The sequence below is a fragment of the Paramisgurnus dabryanus genome, chromosome 8 (assembly GCF_030506205.2).
Source record: "Paramisgurnus dabryanus chromosome 8, PD_genome_1.1, whole genome shotgun sequence".
Taxonomy (NCBI): Eukaryota; Metazoa; Chordata; class Actinopteri; order Cypriniformes; family Cobitidae; genus Paramisgurnus; species Paramisgurnus dabryanus.
The window spans coordinates 39,045,726-39,058,087 of NC_133344.1; the positions used below are offsets into that span (position 1 = coordinate 39,045,726).

A 12,362-nucleotide genomic window follows, 5' to 3' on the forward strand; every position below is an offset into this window, starting at 1 on the left:
TTCATGCCAGAACTTGATCGATCTTTCTCCGTTTATGCCGTCGGCACCGTGATTAGCTGGACCCACTACAAGGTCAACTGGCAAGAATATCAAACAGGTCTGGAAAAAATAGCAGCATCTTTGACTGCTCGAGATGTGCCCAGATCACATGGATGGTCTGCTCAAAAACAACAAGCAACAGTATCTGCAACGAGCACAGGCTCGCCTGCGAGCAAGAGGTTTTGCAGCGGACCTTAATTATTCTGCCTGCTATAGAAAACTCCAGCCAGAAGCCACGTAGTCTGAGCTTGCCTTTAAACGTGCAACATGCAAGGCATCTGTTTGTGCTGATTCTTTAAGAAGGGAACGCCTTGGAATCAGCCAACAAACGACACGACCTTAGGCCTGGCTAGCTCAGTCGGTAGAGCATGAGACTCTTAATCTCAGGGTCGTGGGTTCGAGCCCCACGTTGGGCGTGTAAGCTGCTTTTCTCCTTGGAGCTTTACATTGCAGCCCCAGGCCAAGTGACCTTTATAAAAATCCTGACCGAGGCGTATTCGGTCAGGATACTCTTTGCATTTCTGTTGCAAATGTTGGTTCCGGGGAAATAAGCTCTCCTATGTACACAGTTAGGACTCCATTCTTCGTGTTATCCTTGTCGCTCGCTATCAAACAGCCCTCTGATCCGTCCTCCGCCATCCCACGTTGCTCTTTTGTCTGTCTCTGTGGCGCTACCTGTTAGCGCGTTCGGCTGTGTTAGACATCCAATCAGGACGAGCATTTCCTTCTTTGCTAAGCGAATGGCGTTAGCCCGCTTCATCTTTGTGAGGAGTCATTGGCCAATCACGCGTCGTATCTTCATCTTTCTGAGCGAATGGCGTTCGCCAGCTTCATCTTTTCTGAGCGAATGACGTTCTCCCTATTTATCTTTGATCAGCCAATCGCCGCGAATAGTTTTTTCATTCGATGTTTAACTGTACTCCGCGGAACGTCTCTGTATTGCTGTTTATGAAAGTCATAGTGAGGTAAGAAAAACTTCTGCTGCTACAACAACAACAATAGACTAATACATAATTACATTTCTTTCTAGTATTTAGCTACTTTAATTAAGATGTTTTGGAGTTGATGCGCTGACAACCTGCAGCTCTTCTCGTGTTACGTTACTGTCTTTTACGATAAGTTACGTTTAACGTTACATCAACAACAACATTTTCTGATATGTTATGATGCATTTCAGGTATTATTTTTACGTGTCCCATCGCGGTGTCTCATTTACTGTGTCATATGATGAACTTACGTTATATTAACGTCATCAACAGATTCTTATTTAGATTCTTATTACATTCTTTATTTCTATGATTCATTGCGTTGATTGTTTAGTGTTTTGGTCATTTGTTGAATTAATGTGCTGATGAACTTCTGATGTTACTGTCTTGTATAAAAACAACATTAACAATACATTCATGGATCTTTTGCTTTCAGAGTGCTTTAAGATTTGTTTTAAATGTAATTGTTGATTTTGAAAAAGGAAGATGGTGTTAGTGTTTAGGGTGTGTTACTGTGTTGCTGTATTTATAGTACTGTAGGACATATAGTAATTCAAGAAGTCAGTTTTGTTTAGTGTTACTATAGAAAAATGTAAGCAGCTTTTTATATGCTTTATATTTTCCAGAGATGTCTAAAAAGTCACACAAAGCCTTGGGGGATGATGAGTGGATGTCACGTCTGCGACGGTTTGCCAGCACAGGGGTTTGGCCCTGTGATGCTGGCAACAGACCTGCTCCCCATCAGAAGAAATGGTTTGAACTCTTTCAGAGGGTATGTACTGACAAAACATATTAATGAGTTAACATGCTTAAACCCATTTAACATAACCTGGAGGTCTTTATTTGTACAGATAGATAAATGTCCAATGCAGGTACTTGGCCAGGCAACACTTTTTGGTGGACCACAGAAATGCCTTTGTGGATTCCACCACGCTAACGTATGCATTTCAGACTTTCAGGTAATCATCTCTTTCATGTCATGTTGCAGTAGAACCACACAACCATTTTTGTCACCAAAACTCATATGCCTTCAATGTACTTTGCTGTGAGATGCAGCAATAAGCACTGACATTTTTCTATTTAGCATGGGTCGATTTGTAGTGGTCAACATTGTATACATTTACAGTACACATTTTAAACAGTAACGTCAGCTCAGTGTAGTTTTTCAGTGTTGTATACACTTTAACTATGATTTGATCTAAAGTAGTCTTCTTATTGTTAATTTAGCTTGTTATCAGAAATAAACTCTAAATAAATATTATTACAACAAATACTGTAAATGGATTCTGTTGTTACTGATTTTTGTGTTTACCAGAAGTTACTTTTGTTCCACAAAAGCTGTTTATGTTGTTGTTTACCAGAAGTTACTTTTGTTCCACAAAAGCTGTTTATGTTGTTACTGCTGAAACCGTCTATAAAAGACAACAAACCAGACATATCCTCAGATTACAAAGCATATAACCTGTTGAGAAAAAAAATTGAAATGGACATTTGTAAAATTGCCTTTAAAACTGCTGCCTCATCCCAGCCTGCTGTCTCCCAGTCTGCTGCTGCTGCCTCATCCCAGCCTGTTATCTTCCAGTCTGCTGCTGTCCCATCCCAGCCTGCCTTTTCCCAGTCTGCTGCTGCTGCTTCTTCATCCCAGCCTGCCACAGTCCAGTATGCACCAGGCTTTCCTCTTCCGGAGCCTGAGGAGCTTTTGGTATGTGAATTTCACAATAGGAACTTGGCATGAGAAGAAATTAATTTGAAATGCAATTTACTGATTAAAACTACCCTAAAGATGTCATTTTGCTAATATGTTTTTTCTTTATTATTTCAAATTATATCGTTTTAGGCTGTGGATGAGCGAAACATTCCAGGAATGGACCGGGTGGATAGACTGTCTGAGTATTTGGTAGAGCTGAGGTCGAGCACAGGGTTAACCCTCAACAAAAAGCAGGTAAGCAAACATTTTGAATGTCCTAAAATGGAAGAGACAGAAATAAATTCTTATTCAAAAACAAAGAGACTGGACTATACGCCACATTCCAAATTATTATGCACATGCCATTTTTGTTTATTTTTCCAATACAGTCAGTAAGTTTACAAATTTTATTTTACCCTCAACAGTTATACAGTATGACAGTGTGGATGTTATTCTGTTTAAATGAAATAAAAATGTCAAAAGATACTTTAATAAAAATATGCTGTTCCAAATTATTATGCTGAATGCACTTTAACCAAATTTATAATGATATAATGGATTAAAATGATCCAATCAATCTGTCAAATGTGCTGTATGGACAGAGAATTTTTTTCCAAAAAACAAACACCATGTAAATTAAATAATGTGTTTATCTTTGACATGTCTTTTACTCTCCTATTAATTAAACGTGTAAGTATACAAGTATAGGTTTTGTCTTTATTTCACTTGAAGATGCTAGTATTGCATCCCTAAGTTGATGTTTTTGCAGCATGGGATTGTGTATTATCCTTCATGAAAGTAAATTTATTTCAGAATATATGATTCCTTTTATATCTCATAAAAATCCAATCTTTTAGGAACTCTACATATCTTCTAGATGTCCTTTTGACCATCTTGCTTCCCAATATTCCAGTCCAAATCATTACTCTGCCACCTCTCCCTAATGTTAAAGTCTTGTTTGAATCTAGTGGCTATACACCAGCAGGTTTGAAATACACGTTTGCTTCTTAATGGTGGCTTTTTATCGCTGCCTTTTCCTAATATTTTCCTAAAAAATATTTTTAAAAGCCTTTATATAGTCAAATGTTTCTGTACTGTGAATCACTCACAAATCATTTAATAGTTCAATGATCTCTATTTACATCCACCAAATATAAATTGTTATAGGAAATAATTTGCTTTTTTAAGATAATGAACACTTTTTTGTCTTTAGAAAGATCTTTTTCATACTACTATTGAATGAGAACTACACCTTGCTTAATAATTTGGAACAGCATATTTTGCATATTTTTCAAAGTATTAAAGTGTCTTACGACATTTTTTATTTCATTTAAATATAACAACATCCTCACTGTCAAATAACTGTTAAGGGTCAAATAAAATGTGTAAAATAACTGTATGGGAAAAATAGACAAAAATGGCATGTGCATAATAATAATAATAATAATAAACGTGGTGTATATGTTAAATGAACTTTTTACTAATTTATTCTTTCAGGTTGATGACATTGTGTGCCTGTGGCAGAGCCTGCTTGAATACGACAAGCAGCGTGTGAAGTTTCCTTTCAGATACCAGGACAGGCTGACCACAGGGAGGTTCAGGTCCCCAAAAAAGAAGGCCGTTTTCATCCCTGGAGTAGACAGCGTGAAACGATGTGTGTTGGGGTCCACAGCATCACCTGTCCAATGGCCAGACTGCTGTCGTCTTGTCGAGGCAATTTTCATCAGGCTCTGTCGCATACATCAAAGTCCAAAGAAGAACGAAAAAGGATCATGCAGTCGCTGGTCTCTCATTTTAAATGACTACCGCAAGATCCGGCAGCTGATCCTTTCTAATGGCGCCATCCTGCAGGACATTACTCTCCAGCTAGTAGAAGTCAATCAGACCACTCTGATCAATTGGCATAATAATAAGTTTAAGAAGCAAGATCAAACTCTTCTGCTTCAGGGAATTGATCTGCCTGACCCTTTTAGTGTTGCTGCTGAGGCTCTCCCACCTGCCAGTGTTCGTGCTGTTGCTCCACCTCAGGTCCAGGGAGAACAACATAATTACAACCTTCCACAGAGCACAGCTGGGCAAGCAAAACTGAAAAGGCGCACTTCGTGCAGTACAACTGAGGCGGTTAAAGCTAAGCAGACCCCCTAAGGCCAATAATTCCCAGGCCTGTTGGCAACACACAACAAGTTCCTTTCTTTGCCAGCCCGACGGTCACACTTGCCTCCCACAGTACCCCTACACACTGATTGCTGTCCCTCAAAACCCTCTTCCTACAGCCCCAGGTACTTTAAATGTAAATCCAAAACACAGTTATGTCCTCCCTCCTACAGCTACAGTCAGTCAATCTGAACACACTGCCCCTCGTCCGTACCACAGGAAGGTTGAGGCAAACACCTGTAGGAAGTGTGGGCAGTTTAGAACCACAGTGACCGGGCACAGCCAGAATAGAGGGACAATGTGTGTATATGTATATACTAATATGTATATAGTTTTATAAAGTTTATGCCTTTGTCTTTTATTATTTATTTATTTTTATTGTGTTTGCAAAGTTTTACTGTTTTTCATGTTTATTTTCAAATAAATTATTAGCTATATATATATATATATATATATATATATATATATATATATATATATATATATATATTATTTGAAAATAAACATGAAAAACAGTAAAACTTGTTTTAACATTTTTTGGTAAAAATAAAGCATTTTATTGATCATATTGCATGATAAACATTTAGTGAAATAAAACATGTTATTGATCATACAGCATTGACTTGTCTTTACTTTTGTAATTATAAATAAATTTATATTTACATATATATATATATATATATATATATATATATATATATATATGTATATGTATATGTATATATATATATATATATATATATATATATATATATATATATATATATATATATATATATATGTATGTGTATGTATATATATATATATATATATATATATATATATATATATATATATATCTGTGTGTATGTGTGTGTGTGTGTGTGATCATTCAAACCATATTCATATGGGTAATAAATGTTTATAAAACATGCATACCATGTAATGAAAAAATCTTTTAATGAAATAAGTGTTAAGGCATGAAAGCGCACAACATTTGAATACATTTTTTGCAGTTTCCAGTAAAAAACGTATCATTTTCAATTCCACAGATATTAACGTGGGTGACAAGTGAATAATCTTTATTTACAATCAGCATTCTTTGTAGACTACTGGATGATTTCAAACTTGTCAGAGGTGGGCCTCGAACCAACGCAATTCACATCAGCGTTTTGCCCTGTGAAATACTTAAAAGGGCGATTTTTAAAGAAATATAAACAGCAATACTACAAAAATCATACAAAAATGTTAAAGTATGGCTTAATTTTTCAAATTTTCTCCTTTTCTCTTCATTTTTTCTCTTTTTTCCTTCTCTTTCCTCTTTTTTCCTTCTTCCCCTTCTTTTTCCTTCTCCCCTTCCCCAAACAGACTATTGTTCCCCAGCTTTGGCGCAATCGGTTAGCGCGTTCGGCTGTTAACCGAAAGGTTGGTGGTTCGAGCCCACCCAGGGACGCTGGGTGCTTTTCAGTGACAGGGAGAGCACCGTAGCAGTTGAGGCAACCATGTTGTCAGTAACTCTTGTTTCACTGCGCTGATTTTTTTGTAGGATTTTTTTACAGAACCGTCTGATCACAGTGTTAAAGGTTGATGACCTGGAATAGCAAAACAGTTTAAAGACATACCTTGGTGCCATCCAAAGGACTACATCCAAGCCTAAGCCGAAACCCAATTGTATGCGTGAATGAAAGAGGATATTGTCTTATCGAAAGCTCACGCCACAGGAATTTAAGACTAACTGAAGTGCTGTGGCTCTCACACAACAAGGTTCTTGTCATCTGTCATTTTTAACGTGGTTGTGCGCATGCTACACAACACACCGCTTACAAGGCGCACAAACTGAAAGACCAATGGTGAAGAGGCAGTCACGACCAATGGACAAAAACGTTTCCTCATAAATTCATGCCAGAACTTGATCGATCTTTCTCCGTTTATGCCGTCGGCACCGTGATTAGCTGGACCTACTACAAGGTCAACTGGCAAGAATATCAAACAGGTCTGGAAAAAATAGCAGCATCTGTGACTGCTCGAGATGTGCCCAGATCACATGGATGGTCTGCTCAAAAACAACAAGCACCAGCATCTGCAACGAGCACAGACTCGCCTGCGAGCAAGAGGTTTTGCAGCGGACCTTATTTATTCTGCCTGCTATAGAAAACTCCAGCCAGAAGCCACATAGTCTGAGCTTGCCTTTAAACGTGCAACATGCAAGGCATCTGTTTGTGCTGATTCTTTAAGAAGGGAACGCCTTGGAATCAGCCAACAAACGACACGACCTTAGGCCCGGCTAGCTCAGTCGGTAGAGCATGAGACTCTTAATCTCAGGGTCGTGGGTTCGAGCCCCACGTTGGGCGTGTAAGCTGCTTTTCTCCTTGGAGCTTTACATTGCAGCCCCAGGCCAAGTGACCTTTATAAAAATCCTGACCGAGGCGTATTCGGTCAGGATACTCTTTGCATTTCTGTTGCAAATGTTGGTTCCGGGGAAATAAGCTCTCCTATGTACACAGTTAGGACTCCATTCTTCGTGTTATCCTTGTCGCTCGCTATCAAACAGCCCTCTGATCCGTCCTCCGCCATCCCACGTTGCTCTTTTGTCTGTCTCTGTGGCGCAATCGGTTAGCGCGTTCGGCTGTTAACCGAAAGGTTGGTAGTTCGAGCCCACCCAGGGACGCTGGGTGCTTTTCAGTGACAGGGAGAGCACCGTAGCAGTTGAGGCAACCATGTTGTCAGTAACTCTTGTTTCACTGCGCTGATTTTTTTGTAGGATTTTTTTACAGAACCGTCTGATCACAGTGTTAAAGGTTGATGACCTGGAATAGCAAAACAGTTTAAAGACATACCTTGGTGCCATCCAAAGGACTACATCCAAGCCTAAGCCGAAACCCAATTGTATGCGTGAATGAAAGAGGATATTGTCTTATCGAAAGCTCACGCCACAGGAATTTAAGACTAACTGAAGTGCTGTGGCTCTCACACAACAAGGTTCTTGTCATCTGTCATTTTTAACGTGGTTGTGCGCATGCTACACAACACACCGCTTACAAGGCGCACAAACTGAAAGACCAATGGTGAAGAGGCAGTCACGACCAATGGACAAAAACGTTTCCTCATAAATTCATGCCAGAACTTGATCGATCTTTCTCCGTTTATGCCGTCGGCACCGTGATTAGCTGGACCTACTACAAGGTCAACTGGCAAGAATATCAAACAGGTCTGGAAAAAATAGCAGCATCTGTGACTGCTCGAGATGTGCCCAGATCACATGGATGGTCTGCTCAAAAACAACAAGCACCAGCATCTGCAACGAGCACAGACTCGCCTGCGAGCAAGAGGTTTTGCAGCGGACCTTAATTATTCTGCCTGCTATAGAAAACTCCAGCCAGAAGCCACGTAGTCTGAGCTTGCCTTTAAACGTGCAACATGCAAGGCATCTGTTTGTGCTGATTCTTTAAGAAGGGAACGCCTTGGAATCAGCCAACAAACGACACGACCTTAGGCCCGGCTAGCTCAGTCGGTAGAGCATGAGACTCTTAATCTCAGGGTCGTGGGTTCGAGCCCCACGTTGGGCGTGTAAGCTGCTTTTCTCCTTGGAGCTTTACATTGCAGCCCCAGGCCAAGTGACCTTTATAAAAATCCTGACCGAGGCGTATTCGGTCAGGATACTCTTTGCATTTCTGTTGCAAATGTTGGTTCCGAGGAAATAAGCTCTCCTATGTACACAGTTAGGACTCCATTCTTCGTGTTATCCTTGTCGCTCGCTATCAAACAGCCCTCTGATCCGTCCTCCGCCATCCCACGCTGTTCTTTTGTCTGTCTCTGTGGCGCAATCGGTTAGCGCGTTCGGCTGTTAACCGAAAGGTTGGTGGTTCGAGCCCACCCAGGGACGCTGGGTGCTTTTCAGTGACAGGGAGAGCACCGTAGCAGTTGAGGCAACCATGTTGTCAGTAACTCTTGTTTCACTGCGCTAATTTTTTTGTAGGATTTTTTTACAGAACCGTCTGATCACAGTGTTAAAGGTTGATGACCTGGAATAGCAAAACAGTTTAAAGACATACCTTGGTGCCATCCAAAGGACTACATCCAAGCCTAAGCCGAAACCCAATTGTATGCGTGAATGAAAGAGGATATTGTCTTATCGAAAGCTCACGCCACAGGAATTTAAGACTAACTGAAGTGCTGTGGCTCTCACACAACAAGGTTCTTGTCATCTGTCATTTTTAACGTGGTTGTGCGCATGCTACACAACACACCGCTTACAAGGCGCACAAACTGAAAGACCAATGGTGAAGAGGCAGTCACGACCAATGGACAAAAACGTTTCCTCATAAATTCATGCCAGAACTTGATCGATCTTTCTCCGTTTATGCCGTCGGCACCGTGATTAGCTGGACCTACTACAAGGTCAACTGGCAAGAATATCAAACAGGTCTGGAAAAAATAGCAGCATCTGTGACTGCTCGAGATGTGCCCAGATCACATGGATGGTCTGCTCAAAAACAACAAGCACCAGCATCTGCAACGAGCACAGACTCGCCTGCGAGCAAGAGGTTTTGCAGCGGACCTTAATTATTCTGCCTGCTATAGAAAACTCCAGCCAGAAGCCACGTAGTCTGAGCTTGCCTTTAAACGTGCAACATGCAAGGCATCTGTTTGTGCTGATTCTTTAAGAAGGGAACGCCTTGGAATCAGCCAACAAACGGCACGACCTTAGGCCCGGCTAGCTCAGTCGGTAGAGCATGAGACTCTTAATCTCAGGGTCGTGGGTTTGAGCCCCACGTTGGGCGTGTAAGCTGCTTTTCTCCTTGGAGCTTTACATTGCAGCCCCAGGCCAAGTGACCTTTATAAAAATCCTGACCGAGGCGTATTCGGTCAGGATACTCTTTGCATTTCTGTTGCAAATGTTGGTTCCGAGGAAATAAGCTCTCCTATGTACACAGTTAGGACTCCATTCTTCGTGTTATCCTTGTCGCTCGCTATCAAACAGCCCTCTGATCCGTCCTCCGCCATCCCACGTTGTTCTTTTGTCTGTCTCTGTGGCGCAATCGGTTAGCGCGTTCGGCTGTTAACCGAAAGGTTGGTGGTTCGAGCCCACCCAGGGACGCTGGGTGCTTTTCAGTGACAGGGAGAGCACCGTAGCAGTTGAGGCAACCATGTTGTCAGTAACTCTTGTTTCACTGCGCTGATTTTTTTGTAGGATTTTTTTACAGAACCGTCTGATCACAGTGTTAAAGGTTGATGACCTGGAATAGCAAAACAGTTTAAAGACATACCTTGGTGCCATCCAAAGGACTACATCCAAGCCTAAGCCGAAACCCAATTGTATGCGTGAATGAAAGAGGATATTGTCTTATCGAAAGCTCACGCCACAGGAATTTAAGACTAACTGAAGTGCTGTGGCTCTCACACAACAAGGTTCTTGTCATCTGTCATTTTTAACGTGGTTGTGCGCATGCTACACAACACACCGCTTACAAGGCGCACAAACTGAAAGACCAATGGTGAAGAGGCAGTCACGACCAATGGACAAAAACGTTTCCTCATAAATTCATGCCAGAACTTGATCGATCTTTCTCCGTTTATGCCGTCGGCACCGTGATTAGCTGGACCTACTACAAGGTCAACTGGCAAGAATATCAAACAGGTCTGGAAAAAATAGCAGCATCTGTGACTGCTCGAGATGTGCCCAGATCACATGGATGGTCTGCTCAAAAACAACAAGCACCAGCATCTGCAACGAGCACAGACTCGCCTGCGAGCAAGAGGTTTTGCAGCGGACCTTAATTATTCTGCCTGCTATAGAAAACTCCAGCCAGAAGCCACGTAGTCTGAGCTTGCCTTTAAACGTGCAACATGCAAGGCATCTGTTTGTGCTGATTCTTTAAGAAGGGAACGCCTTGGAATCAGCCAACAAACGACACGACCTTAGGCCCGGCTAGCTCAGTCGGTAGAGCATGAGACTCTTAATCTCAGGGTCGTGGGTTCGAGCCCCACGTTGGGCGTGTAAGCTGCTTTTCTCCTTGGAGCTTTACATTGCAGCCCCAGGCCAAGTGACCTTTATAAAAATCCTGACCGAGGCGTATTCGGTCAGGATACTCTTTGCATTTCTGTTGCAAATGTTGGTTCCGAGGAAATAAGCTCTCCTATGTACACAGTTAGGACTCCATTCTTCGTGTTATCCTTGTCGCTCGCTATCAAACAGCCCTCTGATCCGTCCTCCGCCATCCCACGTTGTTCTTTTGTCTGTCTCTGTGGCGCTACCTGTTAGCGCGTTCGGCTGTGTTAGACATCCAATCAGGACGAGCATTTCCTTCTTTGCTAAGCGAATGGCGTTAGCCCGCTTCATCTTTGTGAGGAGTCATTGGCCAATCACGCGTCGTATCTTCATCTTTCTGAGCGAATGGCGTTCGCCAGCTTCATCTTTTCTGAGCGAATGACGTTCTCCCTATTTATCTTTGATCAGCCAATCGCAGCGAATAGTTTTTTCATTCGATGTTTAACTGTACTCCGCGGAACGTCTCTGTATTGCTGTTTATGAAAGTCATAGTGAGGTAAGAAAAACTGCTGCTACAACAACAACAACAACAACAATAGACTAATACATAATTACATTTCTTTCTAGTATTTAGCTACTTTAATTAAGATGTTTTGGAGTTGATGCGCTGACAACCTGCAGCACTTCTCGTGTTACGTTACTGTCTTTTACGATAAGTTACGTTTAACGTTACATCAACAACAACATTTTCTGATATGTTATGATGCATTTCAGGTATTATTTTTACGTGTCCCATCGCGGTGTCTCATTTACTGTGTCATATGATGAACTTACGTTATATTAACGTCATCAACAGATTCTTATTTAGATTCTTATTACATTCTTTATTTCTATGATTCATTGCGTTGATTGTTTAGTGTTTTGGTCATTTGTTGAATTAATGTGCTGATGAACTTCTGATGTTACTGTCTTGTATAAAAACAACATTAACAATACATTCATGGATCTTTTGCTTTCAGAGTGCTTTAAGATTTGTTTTAAATGTAATTGTTGATTTTGAAAAATGAAGATGGTGTTAGTGTTTAGGGTGTGTTACTGTGTTGCTGTATTTATAGTACTGTAGGACATATAGTAATTCAAGAAGTCAGTTTTGTTTAGTGTTACTATAGAAAAATGTAAGCAGCTTTTTATATGCTTTATATTTTCCAGAGATGTCTAAAAAGTCACACAAAGCCTTGGGGGATGATGAGTGGATGTCACGTCTGCGACGGTTTGCCAGCACAGGGGTTTGGCCCTGTGATGCTGGCAACAGACCTGCTCCCCATCAGAAGAAATGGTTTGAACTCTTTCAGAGGGTATGTACTGACAAAACATATTAATGAGTTAACATGCTTAAACCCATTTAACATAACCTGGAGGTCTTTATTTGTACAGATAGATAAATGTCCAATGCAGGTACTTGGCCAGGCAACACTTTTTGGTGGACCACAGAAATGCCTTTGTGGATTCCACCACGCTAACGTATGCA

At 41.1% G+C, this 12,362-nt stretch overlaps 8 non-coding genes across 8 annotated transcripts; all 8 read left to right on the top strand.

Annotated features, from left to right (window-relative positions):
• The first annotated feature begins 382 nt into the window (after window positions 1-382).
• Window positions 383-455, top strand: trnak-cuu (transfer RNA lysine (anticodon CUU)). The gene has a single exon. It is a non-coding gene; the product is annotated as a tRNA-Lys (tRNA).
• A 6,668-nt stretch (window positions 456-7,123) lies between these two features.
• trnak-cuu (transfer RNA lysine (anticodon CUU)) lies at window positions 7,124-7,196 on the top strand. The gene has a single exon. It is a non-coding gene; the product is annotated as a tRNA-Lys (tRNA).
• Window positions 7,197-7,439: 243 nt separating this feature from the next.
• On the top strand, window positions 7,440-7,513 carry trnan-guu (transfer RNA asparagine (anticodon GUU)). The gene has a single exon. It is a non-coding gene; the product is annotated as a tRNA-Asn (tRNA).
• Window positions 7,514-8,338: 825 nt separating this feature from the next.
• trnak-cuu (transfer RNA lysine (anticodon CUU)) lies at window positions 8,339-8,411 on the top strand. The gene has a single exon. It is a non-coding gene; the product is annotated as a tRNA-Lys (tRNA).
• Window positions 8,412-8,654: 243 nt separating this feature from the next.
• On the top strand, window positions 8,655-8,728 carry trnan-guu (transfer RNA asparagine (anticodon GUU)). The gene has a single exon. It is a non-coding gene; the product is annotated as a tRNA-Asn (tRNA).
• Window positions 8,729-9,553: 825 nt separating this feature from the next.
• trnak-cuu (transfer RNA lysine (anticodon CUU)) lies at window positions 9,554-9,626 on the top strand. Its single transcript has one exon. It is a non-coding gene; the product is annotated as a tRNA-Lys (tRNA).
• A 243-nt stretch (window positions 9,627-9,869) lies between these two features.
• Window positions 9,870-9,943, top strand: trnan-guu (transfer RNA asparagine (anticodon GUU)). Its single transcript has one exon. It is a non-coding gene; the product is annotated as a tRNA-Asn (tRNA).
• An 825-nt stretch (window positions 9,944-10,768) lies between these two features.
• trnak-cuu (transfer RNA lysine (anticodon CUU)) lies at window positions 10,769-10,841 on the top strand. The gene has a single exon. It is a non-coding gene; the product is annotated as a tRNA-Lys (tRNA).
• Window positions 10,842-12,362: the final 1,521 nt, after the last annotated feature.